The following is a 17,295-nucleotide window of genomic DNA, read 5'->3' on the forward strand; positions in this document are numbered from 1 at the left end:
TTTTATATATGCTAATGATATTAAATAAATGAAGTTTTTGTTAATACTTTTAAATTTGCCTTAATATTTTGAAGTTTAATGAAGATTTCCGGCTATTTGCAAATCTTAACGTTTATATTAAAATGACAACTCTTTGTAAGTTTTAATACTCCACCTGATTGATTTAAGAGATAATACTCTTGTGAAACAATGGTTACGCTCAAAATATGATTTTTTTTTAAACAATTCAATTCTTGATCAGTCTTCAAATTTTTATCAAGTTTTAGATTTGTCTAAAGATTTTCAATATGAAAATCGAACAATGTATGGAATATATTATATATCAAACTCCATATTGAACAAATGTAATTGATTCATATTCTTTATTTTGTTTGTCACATAAAAAACTTGGAGATTATATGTTAGACTTGTTATGGTTGGATTTTTTCACTTATTTGATCTCGTGAAATTTATGGATTGTGAGAATAAAATATTGCACACATTCTTTATCTTATTCTAGTCTCTAGTAGACTGCATTAACGAAATAATTTCATATATATTGCTAAATTGCAAAGAGAGATAGAGTTGGTTGTTGATAAAGCAACTACGCAATTTTTCCTTTTCTATAAGTTCCTTATTTTACCATATGATATTCTCTTTTTAAATTTTTTTATCTTTAAATATTCATCGAATGATGCTTCTAGATGGATAATTTAGTTACAAAATCTAATCAAACTTACCCTGTCTTTAAAGCGAAAATATTTGACAAATAAAGTTCAAATTTCTTAAGATTATCTTTTTTTAAATATATATTTTATATATTGTCATGATAGAGAAGTCTTTCTTTAGAAATTTCGTTCGTGCAAATTGCAAAGCGAGGCCATCTTGTCAAGACTTTCTGATCACTTACTGACTATGGTATTTACCTAAAATGTCCCATGGTTTGCCCATTTTGTCAAATCTATTCTATACTTTTTTTTTGTCAAATCTATCCCATGGTTTACTTTTTGCATAAAATCTATCCTGGCGTTATCTTTACCGTCGACATCTAACGGCCGTGCTGACGTGGCGCCTATGTGGCAAGTGTGGCCCACTATCTCTCAACGTGCCATGTCAGCACGGCCGTTAGATGTCGACAGAAAAGATAACGCCGGAATAGATTTGATGCAAAAAATAAATCATGGGATAGATTTGCCAAAAAAAAAGCATATGATAGATTTGACAAAATGGACAAACCATTGGCCATTTTAGGTAAAAATTCCTATACAAAATTACACAAAAGAAATTCTCAATTTTCGAAAAGAAGTTTTGTTGAAATTTCATGCATTTCAAGTATGTCACATAATTTTAAGTGTGTCATCAATCATTGGTGACCTTTTTCATTTCTCTCAGCTCGATATTTGATGACTAATGTTACTTAAGAAGTATGCTCTAAGGTTTCGTACTAATATATGTTTATGATATTAAATATACGAAGTTTACTTTATACTTTAACTTTGCTTTGATATTATGAAATTTGGTAAAGATCTCTGAATATTTGCAGATCTCAACACAATAATGGGGTAAAACACATTCCCTTCCCCTAAGATTTTGCGCAATGACATTCCACCGTATTCTTAATCAAAATAGACGTTCTACTCCATTGACCTTATTGACTTAATAAGATAAATTTCTTATTACCTTCAATCTTTATTAACTTTCATCCTAATTCTTTGTTTTTTGAATTATTCTCATTTTTTTAATATTACACGGTTTATTTACTTTTGATCTTATTGTTTGAATTTTCTATAAGCTTATTAATATGTAATATTTTCAACAATAATAAATATTTTGAAATAAAAAAGAGAAAAGAACAATTCATTAACGACCATTGGAGCTCTCAACAATTTGGAGCGAGGGTGTTCCAAGGCAAGACATCCACTCCTCAAGATTGATATTTCGAACCACTACATCTGACACTAAGAGATTATACCCGATATCAAACACTTGTGTTCCGCGATAAATGCCTCCAATACTCCCACGAAATTACTGATGACCGATTTAATGGTTTATAACATCGCGGGTGGTGGCGTGATTGCCGCCAAGCCTCCACCCCAATATATTGAGATTTTAAAGGTCCTAATTTAAAATATCAATGTTATTAGTGGAGCCTCGCCGATTGCAAATACCCCACCATAGATAACTGAAAATCGATGATTTCGAATAAAGTAGTTACAAGCTTTTTATTATTTATTTATTTATTTTATTTTGAAAACTTATTTTCGTGCACAAAAAATTGGCATTTTAACGGATTTAATGATGATTTAAACAGTAAGATCAAAACGTGAACTAACTGTGTCACCTTTGAAACGATAGTGAAAAAAATATTAAACTCAATTTGTATTAAACTCAATCTCATATGTTATTTCTCCTCTCATATTAAGAAAATCGACTTGATAATTTTTTCCCCTTAAAATAAGTTTTATTATCAGCTTGCTTAAGCTTAAGAACCATCTCGAAAAGATCGGAATCGACCACTTATTCCACAAAAGCGGCTTGTTCTAAGTTTTACAGCCCTGCTAGCCTAGTAAGGGGTTCAGCGGAATTTGTATCACAAAAAAATTGAACTCATCATATGCAGACTGTCATGAATCATCTGTTATTTTAGACGGTTAAATTTAATCATTAAAAATTTGTAATATGCGTATCCAGCTAAAAATCTGTCATTTCACTAGTTAAAAAAAAAAACTGTCATCGCCAAACCTTAAGCACCGCTTTTAAATAAAGTGTTTTTAATTTCTTTTTCGGCTTTAATTACAAAGACCCGTGAGCATAGTTTAATAATAAAAATCATAATAGCTAATAAATGAGTATGAATAATCCCTTAATAAGAATCAAACTTAGAATCTACGATTCATTAGGAAAGAACGTAAATCACTGCATTACAAACTCTTTCTCTGTGATTTCAATTTTCGATATGTGACTAGTTAAGCCATCCTATTACCTAAGCTATAATCCCTTATATTTGTTTTCTTTCTTCCGCAATAAAATTATTAGGCTGAGCTGGATTTGAACCAAGGTTAGACGTATTGCCGACCAATTTACAGTCCGTTCCTTCTTTCTTTTTCTTTTTCTTTTTTTTAATGTACCTGATACTCGAAAAATACAATTAAATTTCAATTAATCTAGTCCAAGTCGGGTTAGTTCACTAAGGGTTATTCTCTCGATGTGAACTTTCTCTATTCACAAGACTCGAACCCAAAATATTGTTTCAGGAAAACGAGCGTCGAATTGCTTGAACCAACACAAATTGCTCAGTCACTATCTTTACTTTCATCAGTTTTACCATATATCACTTACCAATAATAATAATAATATATTATTATCTTAAATCAATCAAAATACAATTATCTTGAACACATGGAAGTATTCAAAAAGAAATATCAATATCAACTTATTAAGAGTTGGATACCATCAACTAATAATTAAAATGAAATATATTTTCAAAATTAGGAGATTCTATAGTGGTTGACTTGAAAAACAATTACAATAGTTGTTTTTATATCAATGGTTAGATTTCAATAGATAAAATATGTATCATATACGTCTCCATTTTTTTTGTAACATGAAGATTCTCCGCTCATACTTTTGATCTTTATATTTTTTATCACGCATCTCTTCGATGACGCTCCAAAACCCTTAGAGAGGAGCAGCTACGGTATACTCCTTCCTGTAAATAAAATTGAGATTGAGATGGATGGATTGTGTTGAGATTGAGACAGACGATGGAGAAGAACTCATTCATTAATTAATTGTTGAGGGCCAAACTGAGACAGATTCTCAAACGGGTTCGAAGGTAAGTCCTTGTAGAAAGATTGCAATGATCAATTAACAGGGGATGCATATCCCCGATTTTACCTCTTAGTTGCCCCTGAGAGATGAAAGTAAAAAACTGTTGGGAAGGGATGTACTTAACCAAATAATAACGCAGCGATTAATCTTCCTCCCCTACTAGTGTAATCGAGATAGGAACTAATCAAATCAACCAACAAGCAGTAAAGTAAAAGAACACCAAGAATTTTACGTGGAAAACCCCGATGTGGGGAAAAACCACGGGACCAACTCCGAATCAACAATCCACTATGAATGAAGGTTATACAATGTCTTTCATCAAGGGTAAACCCTTGGATCACCAAACTCAAGAGAAACACTCTCTTGGATCACCCAAACACTAAATTCGTCACCCACACCGGGTGGTTCACAAAGTCAGCTGAAACAGCACCTACAGAGCTCGAATAGAAATTCTGACCGTTCAGAACTTAGCCCCACGTGTTGTGAAGCTGCTGTCAAAATTTCATCCCAATCGGAGTTCGTTTGACGTCCCGATCGAGGCTTGATCTCCAGCTGCGCGCTGCCCCTGTTTATCCGATTTTGCTCTGTTCTTTTGTTGCTGCTTCTGCTGATCTGCTGCTTCTGTCTGCTGCTGCCGCACGTCCGCTAATCTGCAGCTGTTCTGCTGCTATTTATTCCTCAGCTAGTTTGCTGAAATATTAACCCTAACAAAACTGGGTTCTTGGGCTTATTAAAGCCCGATAAAAGCCCAATACAATTGAGCCCAACTTCCTCCAAATTGGAGGGATACCCAACAAACTCCCCCTCCCGACTATTTGGAGGCTTCAAGCATACCGGCTATACTTCGGCAAACATGAAGTTTCTCCCTAGCGAGAGGTTTTGTCATCATATCAGCTCCATTCTCATCAGTGTGCACTTTGTCTAGCTTCACCAGCTTGGACTCCAACACATCTCTAATCCAATGAAACTTGATATCGATATGCTTCAACCTCGAATGGAAAGTGGGATTCTTGCAAAGATGAATGGCGCTTTGACTATCACAGTGTAGAACATACCTTTCTTGCTTCAAGCTCAACTCCTGCAAAAACTTTTGCAACCACAACATCTCCTTGCAACCTTTGGTCACCGCAATGTATTCGGCTTCCGTTGTAGACAAAGCGATGCACTTTTGAAGCCTTGATTGCCATGAGATAGCTCCCCCTGCAAAAGTCATCAAGTATCCCGAAGTAGATTTCCAGGAATCAATATCTCCTGCCATATCCGCATCCGTATAGCCCACTAACTCCGGCTTACCAGTGCCAAAGTGTAAACACACCTTGGATGTTCCTCTGAGATACCTCAGAATCCACTTAACTGCATTCCAATGCTCTTTCCCCGGATTGGAGAGAAAACGACTAACCACACCAACAGAATGAGCGATATCTGGTCTTGTACAGACCATGGCATACATCAAACTTCCTACAGCTGATGAGTAAGGAACTTTCTTCATCTCTTCTTTCTCCTTCTCACTTGTAGGACATTGCTTCGAGCTAAGTTTGAAATGAGAAGCAAGTGGTGATGAAACTGGTTTAGCATTACCCATGTTGAACCGATCCAAAATCTTCTCGATGTACTTCTCTTGAGAAAGCCAAAGTTTTCCACTTGATCTGTCACGAGAAATATGCATCCCAAGGATCTGCTTTGCCGGTCCCAAATCCTTCATGGCAAAGGACTTGCTGAGCTCTTTCTTCAACTCTGCAATCTTGCTCATATCATGACCGACAAGCAACATATCATCCACATATAACAGTAAAATGATAAAATCACCATCCGAGAATTGTTTCACGAACACACAATGATCTGAAGTTGTCCGTGTGTAGCCATGGCTCAACATGAAAGAGTCAAACTTTTTGTACCACTGCCGAGGTGCTTGCTTAAGCCCATACAAGCTCTTTCTCAGCCTGCACACCAAATGCTCCTTACCTTTAACTCGGAATCCTTCAGGCTGCTCCATATATATTTCTTCCTCCAAGTCACCATGCAGGAAAGCTGTTTTTACATCGAGCTGCTCGATCTCCAAGTTCAGACTAGCTGCCAGTGCGAGAACAACTCGGATCGATGACATCTTGACAACGGGCGAGAAGATCTCCTCGAAGTCAACTCCTTTCTTCTGGTTGAAACCTTTCACTACCAGCCGAGCTTTGTATCGAGGTCGCGAGTTCTCTGTCTTCAACCTGTAGACCCATTTGTTCTTCAATGCTCTCTTACGTTGCGGTAGCTTCACTAGGTCATACGTGTGATTTTCAGACAAGGAGTTCATCTCCTCATTCATCGCCTTCAACCAGTGCTCCTTGTGCTCATGTGCCACAGCTTCATCATAGCACTCAGGTTCTCCCCCGTCAGTCAGTAGCACATACTCATGAGGCGGATATCTTGTAGATGGTCGTCTTATTCTATCAGATTGTCTAGGTAGATCTGCAGGCCCTAACTGTAACCGCGAGCCTGTATCATCCGTAGTCACATCATCATCTACCTGAGGAATCTCACCCCCAGTCGTGGTTTCTTCATACTCACCAGGTACCTCTTCCACTGGATGCTCTACATCAACCGGTACAGGAATAGAGATCTCGTGAGGATTGTCTGCTCTGGCCTTCTCTAACTTTTGCAAATCCTCGATTGTCTGGTCCTCAAAGAAGACAACATCCCTGCTCCTGATGATCTTCTTGCTATCAGGGTCCCAAAGCCTGTACCCGAACTCTTCATGTGCATAACCCAAGAAGATGCACTGTTTTGCCTTGGCATCAAGTTTTGATCTTTCATCTCGAGAAATGTGAACAGATGCCCTGCACCCGAAAACTCTGAGATGCTTGTATGATACTTTCTTGCCGGTCCACACCTGCTGGGGTACATCTCCATCAAGTGCAACTGACGGTGTAAGATTAATAAGATCAACCGCTGACCTCATTGCCTCGCCCCAGAAAGGCTTAGACAGTTTCGCCTGAGAAAGCATACAACGAACTCTCTCAACAATTGTGCGGTTCATTCTCTCTGCAAGCCCGTTCTGCTGTGGTGTCTTCGGTACCGTCTTCTCAAGTTTGATACCGTGAGTCCTGCAATAGTTCTCGAAAGGACCCCTATACTCACCACCATTATCAGCTCTTACACATTTCAGCTTCATGCCCGTTTCTCTTTCCACTGCTACATGGAAGTTCTTGAAAATCTCAGTCACCTGATCTTTAGTTCTCATAGGGTAAGCCCAAACCTTCCTGGTGTGATCATCTATAAAGGTCACAAAATAGAGAGCACCACCAAGAGATCTATCCGACATGAAACAAACATCAGTATGCACAAGGTCAAGTATATGATCGCATCTAGAGGGACGACTTCTAACAAAAGAAACTCTCCTCTGCTTACCAGCTAAACAGTGATCACAAGTGCTCAAGTGCATACCTTTAACGGGCAAAGACTGCTTTCTAGCAAGAATTTGAATACCTTTCTCGCTGATATGTCCGAGTCTCCTGTGCCATAGCTCGATAGGATAATCCTCAGCAACATTAATTTGACCGGAATTGTGTCTGGCACGCAGCCTGTAGAGAGTGTCGGTCTTCTGACCCCGTGCCACAATCAACGAACCCTTGGAGAGCTTCCATCTCCCATTACTAAATTCGTTACTGTAGCCTTCATCATCAAGCTGACCCGTCGAGATTAGGTTAAGGCGAATTTCTGGAACATGCCTCACCTTCTTCAGAAGCAACTTGCAGCCAAGCTCGGTCTCTAGATAGACATCACCAGTACCGACAATCTTGCATGACTGTCCATTTCCCATTCTCACATAACCATAGTCCCCGGTAGTGTAAGATGAGAAGAAATCCCGATGAGGAGTGACATGAAACGAGGCACCTGTATCTGCAACCCAGGTAGAGTCCTGACATGTGAAATTCACATAGGCTTCATCACAAATGATGTAGGTCTCTCCATCAGATGCCACTGCTGTAGTACCTTCTTCCTTCTTGCTCTCACCGTTGCCATTCTGATTTTTCTTCAGAGCTCTACACTCCCTTTTGTAGTGTCCCTCCTTTCCACAGTGATAGCAAGTGACCACTTTCCTCGTCTTCGACTTTGATCTACCCCTCGATTTGCCACGTGAGTTACTATGCTTGGAAGAGAAATTTCTGCTTTGACTTCTCCCCCGTTGTTCAGTAACCAAAGCTTCAGACTGAATGGAAATCCCCGAGCCTTTCCTTCTAGTCTCCTCATTAAATAAACTGTCTGTCACCGTGGCCAACGATAGCTTCCCGTTTGGCGCAGAATTGCTTAATGCAACCACGAGTGTGTCCCAATTATCCGGTAGAGTCCCTAAAAGTAGACAAGCCTGCAACTCATCGGGTAATATTATCTCCAGGTTCGTCAACTGGTTAATAATATCCTGGAAATTACTCATGTGCGCAGCCATATCACCTCCATCCTGAAAACGAAGATGAACCAGCTTCTTCACGAGGAATGCCTTATTTTGCGGTGTCTTCCTCGCATAGAGATTTGTCAATTTATCCCACAAAGCTTTTGCATTTGTCTCCTGAGCAACATGATGATAAATACTATTGTCTATCCACTGCCGAATCAAACCAATAGTCTTCCGATTTGTGCGTTCCCAAGCCTTGTCATCCTTATCTTTGGGTTTCGCGGAATCCCCTTCAATGGGATCGTACAAATCCCTGCAAAATAGAAGATCCTCCATCCGAGACTTCATATAGAGTAGTTGGTTGCATTCAACTTGAACATAGATCCTGTAGATTCCTCCATCTCGAAAACACCGAAAAACTCAAAACTTCTCTAACCCGAGCCTCTGATACCACTTGTTGGGAAGGGATGTACTTAACCAAATAATAACGCAGCGATTAATCTTCCTCCCCTACTAGTGTAATCGAGATAGGAACTAATCAAATCAACCAACAAGCAGTAAAGTAAAAGAACACCAAGAATTTTACGTGGAAAACCCCGATGTGGGGAAAAACCACGGGACCAACTCCGAATCAACAATCCACTATGAATGAAGGTTATACAATGTCTTTCATCAAGGGTAAACCCTTGGATCACCAAACTCAAGAGAAACACTCTCTTGGATCACCAAACACTAAATTCGTCACCCACACCGGGTGGTTCACAAAGTCAGCTGAAACAGCACCTACAGAGCTCGAATAGAAATTCTGACCGTTCAGAACTTAGCCCCACGTGTTGTGAAGCTGCTGTCAAAATTTCATCCCAATCGGAGTTCGTTTGACGTCCCGATCGAGGTTTGATCTCCAGCTGCGCGCTGCCCCTGTTTATCCGATTTTGCTCTGTTCTTTTGTTGCTGCTTCTGCTGATCTGCTGCTTCTGTCTGCTGCTGCCGCACGTCCGCTAATCTGCAGCTGTTCTGCTGCTATTTATTCCTCAGCTAGTTTGCTGAAATATTAACCCTAACAAAACTGGGTTCTTGGGCTTATTAAAGCCCGATAAAAGCCCAATACAATTGAGCCCAACTTCCTCCAAATTGGAGGGATACCCAACAAAAACATCCACTTGAATTGATTGAATCAATTGATTTTACAATTTTGAATCAATTATACAATCCTCTTCTGACCCAACTCCCGAGCTTGCTCCTAGCCTAACCCGGCCCCCGATGATCACGACCAGTCACCAGTCGCCAACGCAGTTGTCGTCGGTGCAGAGGGACGGCCATGATCAGCGGCGACTGTAGGGGGCTATGGTTTGTGAAGAAGAAGGGGGCAACTAGGGTTTCGGCAGATTCGGGGAAGAAGATGGTCAACCTATTCTTTTTCATTATGTTGAAAATCATAATTTTTTTCCCAAGTTTAATTGAACCGGCCTGTTCATTCTGGAATGATACGAGCCGGTATCAATTTATCTTGGGTGCGACCAAGCGTCAGCGAAAACGATGCATGGCCGAAAATATAAAAGGTAAAAATATGAGTGAGGAATCTTTATGTTTTCAAATGTAGACCCTGATTTTATCTATTGAAATCTAACGGATGAAATAAAAATAATCACGGTGGCTATTCTTAGAGTCAACCTCTGTAGACTCACTTTTACAAAATTAGACTCTAGCCATGCACTCTCTTGACTATTTCTTCATTCACGACAGGGAAAAATGCTTCTTCCGGACCCTATTTCCTCAATGCCTTCAGAAAGGTTGGCAAAAGCAACAAGCATCAGGGTCTGGGCAACACCAAGAAAAATGTCGCCCAAGGCATTACTTTGGCCGATCTTCCATGAAACGTTGGCCAAAGTAGTCGCCAAATGCCCTCCTATCCCGTCTTCATGAAGAAACATCACCTAAGATGAGACTTCTGCCGACCATAAAATTAATGTTGCAAGGAGCGAAAGTTGCTTCTCTCCCTACACCTAGGGATAGAGTCGCCATAAGTACCTCTTTGCCGACCTTACTGGTAATGTCGCCTTAGCTACGCTTCCAGTGACCCTTTTTGAACATTGGAGTAAGACAATTTAGTTGCATATGTGGTGTTCCTAATGACAACTTCTTGTCAACCAGATTTTGTTACCGGAAGTACCTAGCCCAACGCTTCAAAGAGTCGGTCTATGTTTACCTATGCCAACTCCTTTCGCAGCTAGGCAAAAGTCCTCCTTGGTTGACCCACTTTTAAGCATCTTCCAAAGAGGACCTTGGGCGACCCTTTTAAGTGCCGGACAAGATACCCTCTCAGCTGACCATTTCAGAAGCATTGGCTAAAGTACCCCTTTACCAACGCTTTGTATGGATTAACGGCTACTGAGAACAAACTGTCTATATGTTGTAAGTTGGGTTTCGATTGTTATTAAATCTTTCATTTACGAGCTTCAAATTTAAAACCTCGTACTTTTATGGTAAAATGTGATGTGATGTCAGTTTCTATGTATTAAACTTTGAGATTTATGCGAATATGCTTTCGTACAAAGGAACAAAATATAGTGACTTTATGAAGCACGAAAGGGACATTGCATTTCCTTTCACAATTTCATATCACAAAAAGAAAGAAGAGTCAACTGCATAAACTATCTTGTTTTTTGACATGATGTATATGAATAATCAAAATAAGAATAATGACAATCGACTATATGTATGAATGAAATGAAGCACATAATTGACTATTTTATTCGTAGTTGATCCGCAAATGATTGATGCAAAGGATAGTGGATTGATTCAATATGGGTGTCCATAAAAAAGATAGTGAGCTACATTAAAAACATATTGAACTATCCAACTTCTTGATTGAAGCGGACGCACAGTAAATATTGATCATATTCCCCCCCACATTGTCGTAACTGTACCATGAATGATCGGTCCTCTTCTCCTCCATATCGTCATAAGGAAACTATACCCTGAATGGAGAAGGACGAAACATCGATAAACTTCTCTGATTTTGAGGACTAATAAAAGTGATCAAAATAATATATTGAAGCAAGAACACTGAAAGCAACTAAAGATTGAGGAAGAAAAATGTACTTTCCAAATAGATAAAGATAGATAATATCATATCACTTGTCACTAACGGCCACAAATTAATTTCAAGAGCTTATAAGAAGCAAATGCCGCTTCAAATGATTATAATAGCTTCCTTCATTGTATAAATTTCTAAATAAAAGAAAAAGGAAAAGGAAAAAAATGCAAATGTGCCGATAACTTCAGTAACACGGATACAAGCTCAGAAAAACCTCCAATTTCAGCAATAATCTCTATATGATCATTCGATAACTAAATTGTAGATACGAATTATAATTTCTTTAAGGGAAAATGACACTTGAGGTCCAATATGTTTGCCAATTTTTGACATCGAGTCCTAAATGTTTCAATTTGGAACATCAAGTTCTAAAAGGTTTGAAAAAGTGTCACTTTTGGTCCTTTCCATTACCCCCGTTAACGGAATTCCAGCGAGGCAAACGGGCCCCTCCATGTGGTTGACGTGGCACTTCGTAAGTGGTCACGAGTTGGTTGGGGTCCGAATGTCGGGGTAGAATCAGGTTCGGGTTCGGGTCCGGGTCCGGGTCCGGGTCCTAGTTCAGGTCCAGGTGTCTCCTTCTTCACCCGACTCCCTCCCCATGCGGCTCGAAACCCTAGCGCCGCCCTTGCAACCGCCGATCACGGGCACCGTAGCACCTCGAGTAGCCCTGCCTGAGCCTAATCAATTCCGTCAGGTTCAATCTCGTCTCTTCCTGGTCGGATCTGGGTTTGCTTCATTTCTTTGGTCAACCTTTGTACTGCGCCAAATCGACACTCGATTTGGCGATGGAGAGAGGCCGATCAGGCCGCCGGGGGGGGGGGGGGTGCGAAACAGAGCAAAATGTTCCTCTGTAGCTACTGCTTGTTCTTCTTTCATTTCCAAACCCATAACTCAAACTTCGCTTGGGGTTTCACGAGCTTTCAGATTTTCCAGATCCAACCAGGAGGAGACGAGATCGAACTTGACGGAATTGATCGGGCTCAGGTAGGGCTGCTCAAGGTGCTACGGTGCCCGTGATCGGCGGTTGCAAGGGCGACGCTAGGGTTTTGAACCGCATGGGGAGGGAGTTGGGTGAAGAAGGAGACATCCAGACCCGAACCTGACCCAATTCTACCCCCGACATCCGGACCCGAACCAACTCGTGACCACTCATGAAGCGCCACGTGGAGGGCCGTTTGCCTTGCTGGAATTCCATTAACGGGGGTAATGAAAAGGACCAAAAGTGGCACTTTTTCAAACATTTTAGGACTTGATGTTCCAAACTGAAACATTTAGGACTCGATGTCAAAAATTGGCAAACATATAGGACTTCAAGTGTCATTTTCCCGGAAAAAAATGCCCTATAATATGATCAATAAAACAGTAACAAATAGCAATTCTACTTTGCAAACCAACCTTCAAAGAAGAGGGCATACTGCTAGCACCGGTGAACATTAGTGACTTAGAAACCTGCTTTTAGCTTCAGTTGTTGAGGGTAACTTGCATCTCATATCATTGCTGTGATAGATCCCCAAAACAAATCACATGTTGGCTCATACATTCCATGTGGTTTTTTGAGTCTTAATTACATGCGGTGGACTTGCTATACTCCATAGGCATAACATCAACAAACAATAATCCACTGCAGGGGGCACTTGCCAGATGCACAAGCAATCGATGTCAAAGTAACCAGGCTCAAACCATCCAATAATATCACTATCTTAAATAGGCCTAAGTTCGGAATGATCCCTATAATGAGGAATTAAGTTATCTTGGGGAATCTACAAAAGGCTTCTTTCTCCCTGTTTATAAGAGCAGTCGATAGTCTTTTAGGAATATTGTCCTCATTTCTAAGCCATTCTCTTCATCTTTCAGATAGTAGTAGTCATAAAGTATTTAGCAACAAGATAAATTCACATTCATATCTATGACAGGAAGGACTTTATTTTCGTGAAACCAATAACAACACTATGGGAAGCATCACATGAGCCTAGTCTTCAGTAAATGTTAGTCATCCAAAAATAATATCCAACAATAAAAGAAAATGGATGATAAGTAAGTGATATTTATCTTCTAAATTGTTGATCAGCATAAAACTTTGTTCTGAATGCGATTTGAGAGATTTGCCAGTTCAATGTAATGAATGCTTAGTAAGAAACTTATATGCCTTTTGTTTTGAGGTAATTGTAGCTTACACCTTTTATCATAGTTCTTTCAAAGGGAGGGCATTTTAGAAATGATACTTTTAACATTGAAAAACAAAAAAAAAACAAAACAAAAAGAAATACAAGAGAAGGTAACTTGTAAGGGTGAAACTTAAAAAGATGGCGGCTGCTTAAGTCACCATATAAAATGCAGTGTTATCAGAACCAGACCGGACCGGGCGGTTCAATCGGTCGGACCGGAAAACGGACCCTTGTCTGGTCCAGTTAGCTTAAAAACCGAAAATGAACAAATAAACCGGTGACCCAAAACCGGCCGGTTTTTAGGTAAACCCATCGAACCCATTCGAACAGCTGGTTTCGTGGGTTCATAATTTTTAAGGGAAATCTGAATTTCCTGACCCGAAACCGAAAAGCTCAATTGAATCAGCAAATCAAAATCGATTGAAACGGTGAAACTTGAAAGTGAAACCCTAGTCTTCTTCTTCTTCTTCTTCTTCATCTTCACTCCAGTCTTCTTCTTCTTCATCGTCGCTCATCATCAGTCAGTGATTTCTGCTAGAGGCCAAGCTTCCTCTTCTCCTTCTGTCTCTTCTTAGCTTCTCCTCGTCCAGACGTAGCAAAGCGACGACCCGGGAACGAATTCCTCACCGGTAGGGGAACAGGAGACGGCCATGTCGAGGCACATCAGCTCCTGAAACGGCAGGGGGCCAGAGTCCAGACGCAGCAGAGCTTCCTCTTCCTCTTCTCCTTCGAGGCATATCTTGACCTGAAAAGGTAAGCTTTGCTTGCGGTGATTGGGGCAAAAGGATGCTTGAGATGAATGACTGGGACAAATTTAAGATTTGTCTCTCTCTGTAATTGGTAAAGTGGAAAGGGACATGAATGTCTCTAGGCTCTTCATGCTCATGTGGGCAGCAAGGACCTCATTGCTCCCAGCTATTATGATTCTCGTCAATGCCGGAGCAGAGCCTGCTGTTTTCTCCATTGAAACTTTGCTATAGAGAAATGATATATGTCTGTTGAAGCTTGTGCTGTCTCTGTATGCTGAAAGTGTAATGGGCGGTTCCATCTTTCTTTCGCGAAATTCTGGGTTCCTTCTGCTAATGCCGAATAATTGCGCAGGAAATGGGAGGATTCTTCGAATTTTTAATGAAGATTCTTGTAGATGTGCTTGTCCGAAACTCTGAACTTTGGCCTGAACATATACAACTGAGTTGAATTATTGAAATTCGTGGTCTGTATAGTGATGAGTGCTTTCCCAGACAGAACCAGAAAAGCACTTCTTTTTTTGTTATATTGACCTTCTAGAGAACCTTTTGTTTCATCTAAAATCTGCATATCGTGGGTGGAAGATAATTTCTGCTTGAACTTCACTGTTTGACTTTGATTCTACCCTTTTATTGAGATCATGATGGTGCAGGGAAGAAGAGCGATCGCGAGTTTGAGAGATAGAGAGAAAGGGGGCGAGAGAGAGATCGATCGATCGATCAGAAAGAAAAAGGTCAGTGAACGAGTGATTTATTGGAGAAATTTTATCTTTTAATTCTGCCCTTAACCTTGTTTTAAGCTATAGTTTGCAAACGAATCGGAGTGACAGGGATGGAGGCAACGGTGAGTTTGATTTGGAACATATTTGATTAAATGCCCGTGTGTGAGAAAGAGGTGTTGTCGGTTACATGTGAGAAAGAGGTGTTGTCGTTGCCTGCACTGGTGCCTCAATGGAGCGGAAGCTTGTGGTGAGTCCCTATCCCTTGTCCATTGTTCACTGCTGTCTAGGAGGTGGTCATTTTTCAGGTAATAGGAATTGGCAGCAATATAGGTGAAGATCTCAGTTTGTTGTATTGCTTTTAGAAGTTCATTATGCGGAGGAAATGGGAGGTGGTCCCTCTTTTGGTTTTTTCTCGAGCTGTAAGCTAGACTCTTGGCTAGATGTATTTCGGTTTGGACAAATGTAGAGGTTTATCTCATCGATCTGATATGGAATTAAATTGATTATTTATTTATAAAAATTATTGTTGAGTAATTTCATAATTTATATTACTGTTTTTTGGTATTTTATATTATTTTCTTAAAATAATAAATATTTATTTATTTTATAATAAACAAGCGGTCTGACCCATCGAACCCCCGATTGAACTCATAAACCCATGAACCCATAGCTCGGCCGGTTCGATGTCCGGTCCGGTTCTGATAACACTGATAAAATGAGCAAGCTCACTTAAGTCACCTGTCCTTGTGGAGTTGACAGTCAAGGAAGATCATTCGATCAAACTCGTACCTTTAAGTCATGACGCAAGATCATAAAGCAATATAGATTTCTTTTAAGTGTTCTAGCAGTAATGTTATTCTGCAGATGAACAGGTAGTTCGCAGTGCTTTCAGTCTCATCGCAAAATTGACATAAAAAAACTATTGATAACTCTCTGAAGCTAATATAAGAAAGTGCTTAATCAATAGTGATGAATGAAACAAAGATAGCCACACAAAGAACCAGAGATGATAATCCTCCAAAAGAATGCAAAAGAAGACCTAATTATTATCTTAATCATAAAAAAATTATTTACAATCTTCTATCAAATTTACAGTTGGTCAAAATATCTACATAGTAAAATTGCGTTGAGGCAGTTCTGATGTGTCGGATTTATTATATGATTCATAAGTGTTTTTCAGTTTTTCATCTTGTTATGCTTCTAGGTTAGAGAATATACTTGAGACGAGAATAGCAATGCAGTTTGCTTTATATGTGCAGTAGCTTTGAAAGACATCGCAAATAGCTGCACTACTCCGGCGTACCCTCTAAGCTTCAAAAAGCTGACTACTGTTCTTCGAGGTCGCTAGAGAGTAGCTTTCAAGTCAAGATATCCTCAGCTCAGTCGAAATCTTCTGCTATAAAACATTAACGTCACCTTTTCTAGCCCATATGGTGTGCAAGATTTTCTATTTTTTTCCTCAATCATTATAGAATTTGATATCATGCGTTTTATTTTATTCTCTCTATCTTTTGCTTGTTTTAATTTTCACATTTTGAAAATTTCCAATTTATTTTGAACTTCTCATTTTTTTCCAGCACAGTTTTCTAATTAAAAAATATTGAAATTGCAAATGAAGTTTAGCGGCAGAAATGGACGTTAACTTTTATATCGTATGGCATATTAATTAGTACAACTTTTTAGAAAATTTAAATCATTTATTAGCAATCGAGAGTTCATAATTTTTACGCTTAAATAGATTTATAACTAATTTCAGTTGTAGTTATATCAGTTATACATAAATTAATATGATAAATCAAAAGATTGACGAGAAAATTTTCCATTGTGCGGGTTACTTCCTAGTATAATTGAACCCGAAATGGAAAGCAGAATATACACATGATACACTTGAGAAAAGACATTGAATGTCCTCCATGTAGTGCAACTATGCTTGTTCTCATAAGAAAATATTTGAGAACATTGGCATTGCTCAAAATCAAGGCAGTGATTGTAGATCACTTTAGCCTGTTTCTTCCTATATCCTTTCCCTCAATTTCCTTCGATCCAATCAATTATTGTGTAGACCGGCTCGTTAGATGTCCTCTTGCTATACCTTTTGGACGTTCACATATATATATATATATATATGTATGTATGTACGTATTATCTAATGGCTTAAGCCATCTTTCATTAGGTGACACTTTGGGGGTTGTTGTTACACCCGGCAACTTTGTATCATTTAATTCAATTTCGGCTTTGGCTTTTACTGAAAAAAATAAAATAAAAAATAACAAAGAGTTGAGTGATCATAGGAAATCCCTTCAATATATTCCCATTATGTAACAGAAAAGATAAGTAATGCAAAGTTGCCAATAATTTCAGCAACAGCCCTAATAGT

At 39.3% G+C, this 17,295-nt stretch overlaps 1 long non-coding RNA gene across 1 annotated transcript; it reads left to right on the forward strand.

Annotated features, from left to right (window-relative positions):
- Positions 1–13,821: 13,821 nt before the first annotated feature.
- On the forward strand, positions 13,822–15,460 carry LOC116209813. The gene is made up of 2 exons (XR_004157341.1): positions 13,822–14,203; positions 14,850–15,460. It is a non-coding gene; the product is annotated as an uncharacterized LOC116209813 (long non-coding RNA).
- Positions 15,461–17,295: the final 1,835 nt, after the last annotated feature.

The sequence above is a fragment of the Punica granatum genome, chromosome 6, assembly GCF_007655135.1.
Source record: "Punica granatum isolate Tunisia-2019 chromosome 6, ASM765513v2, whole genome shotgun sequence".
Classification (NCBI taxonomy): domain Eukaryota; kingdom Viridiplantae; phylum Streptophyta; class Magnoliopsida; order Myrtales; family Lythraceae; genus Punica; species Punica granatum.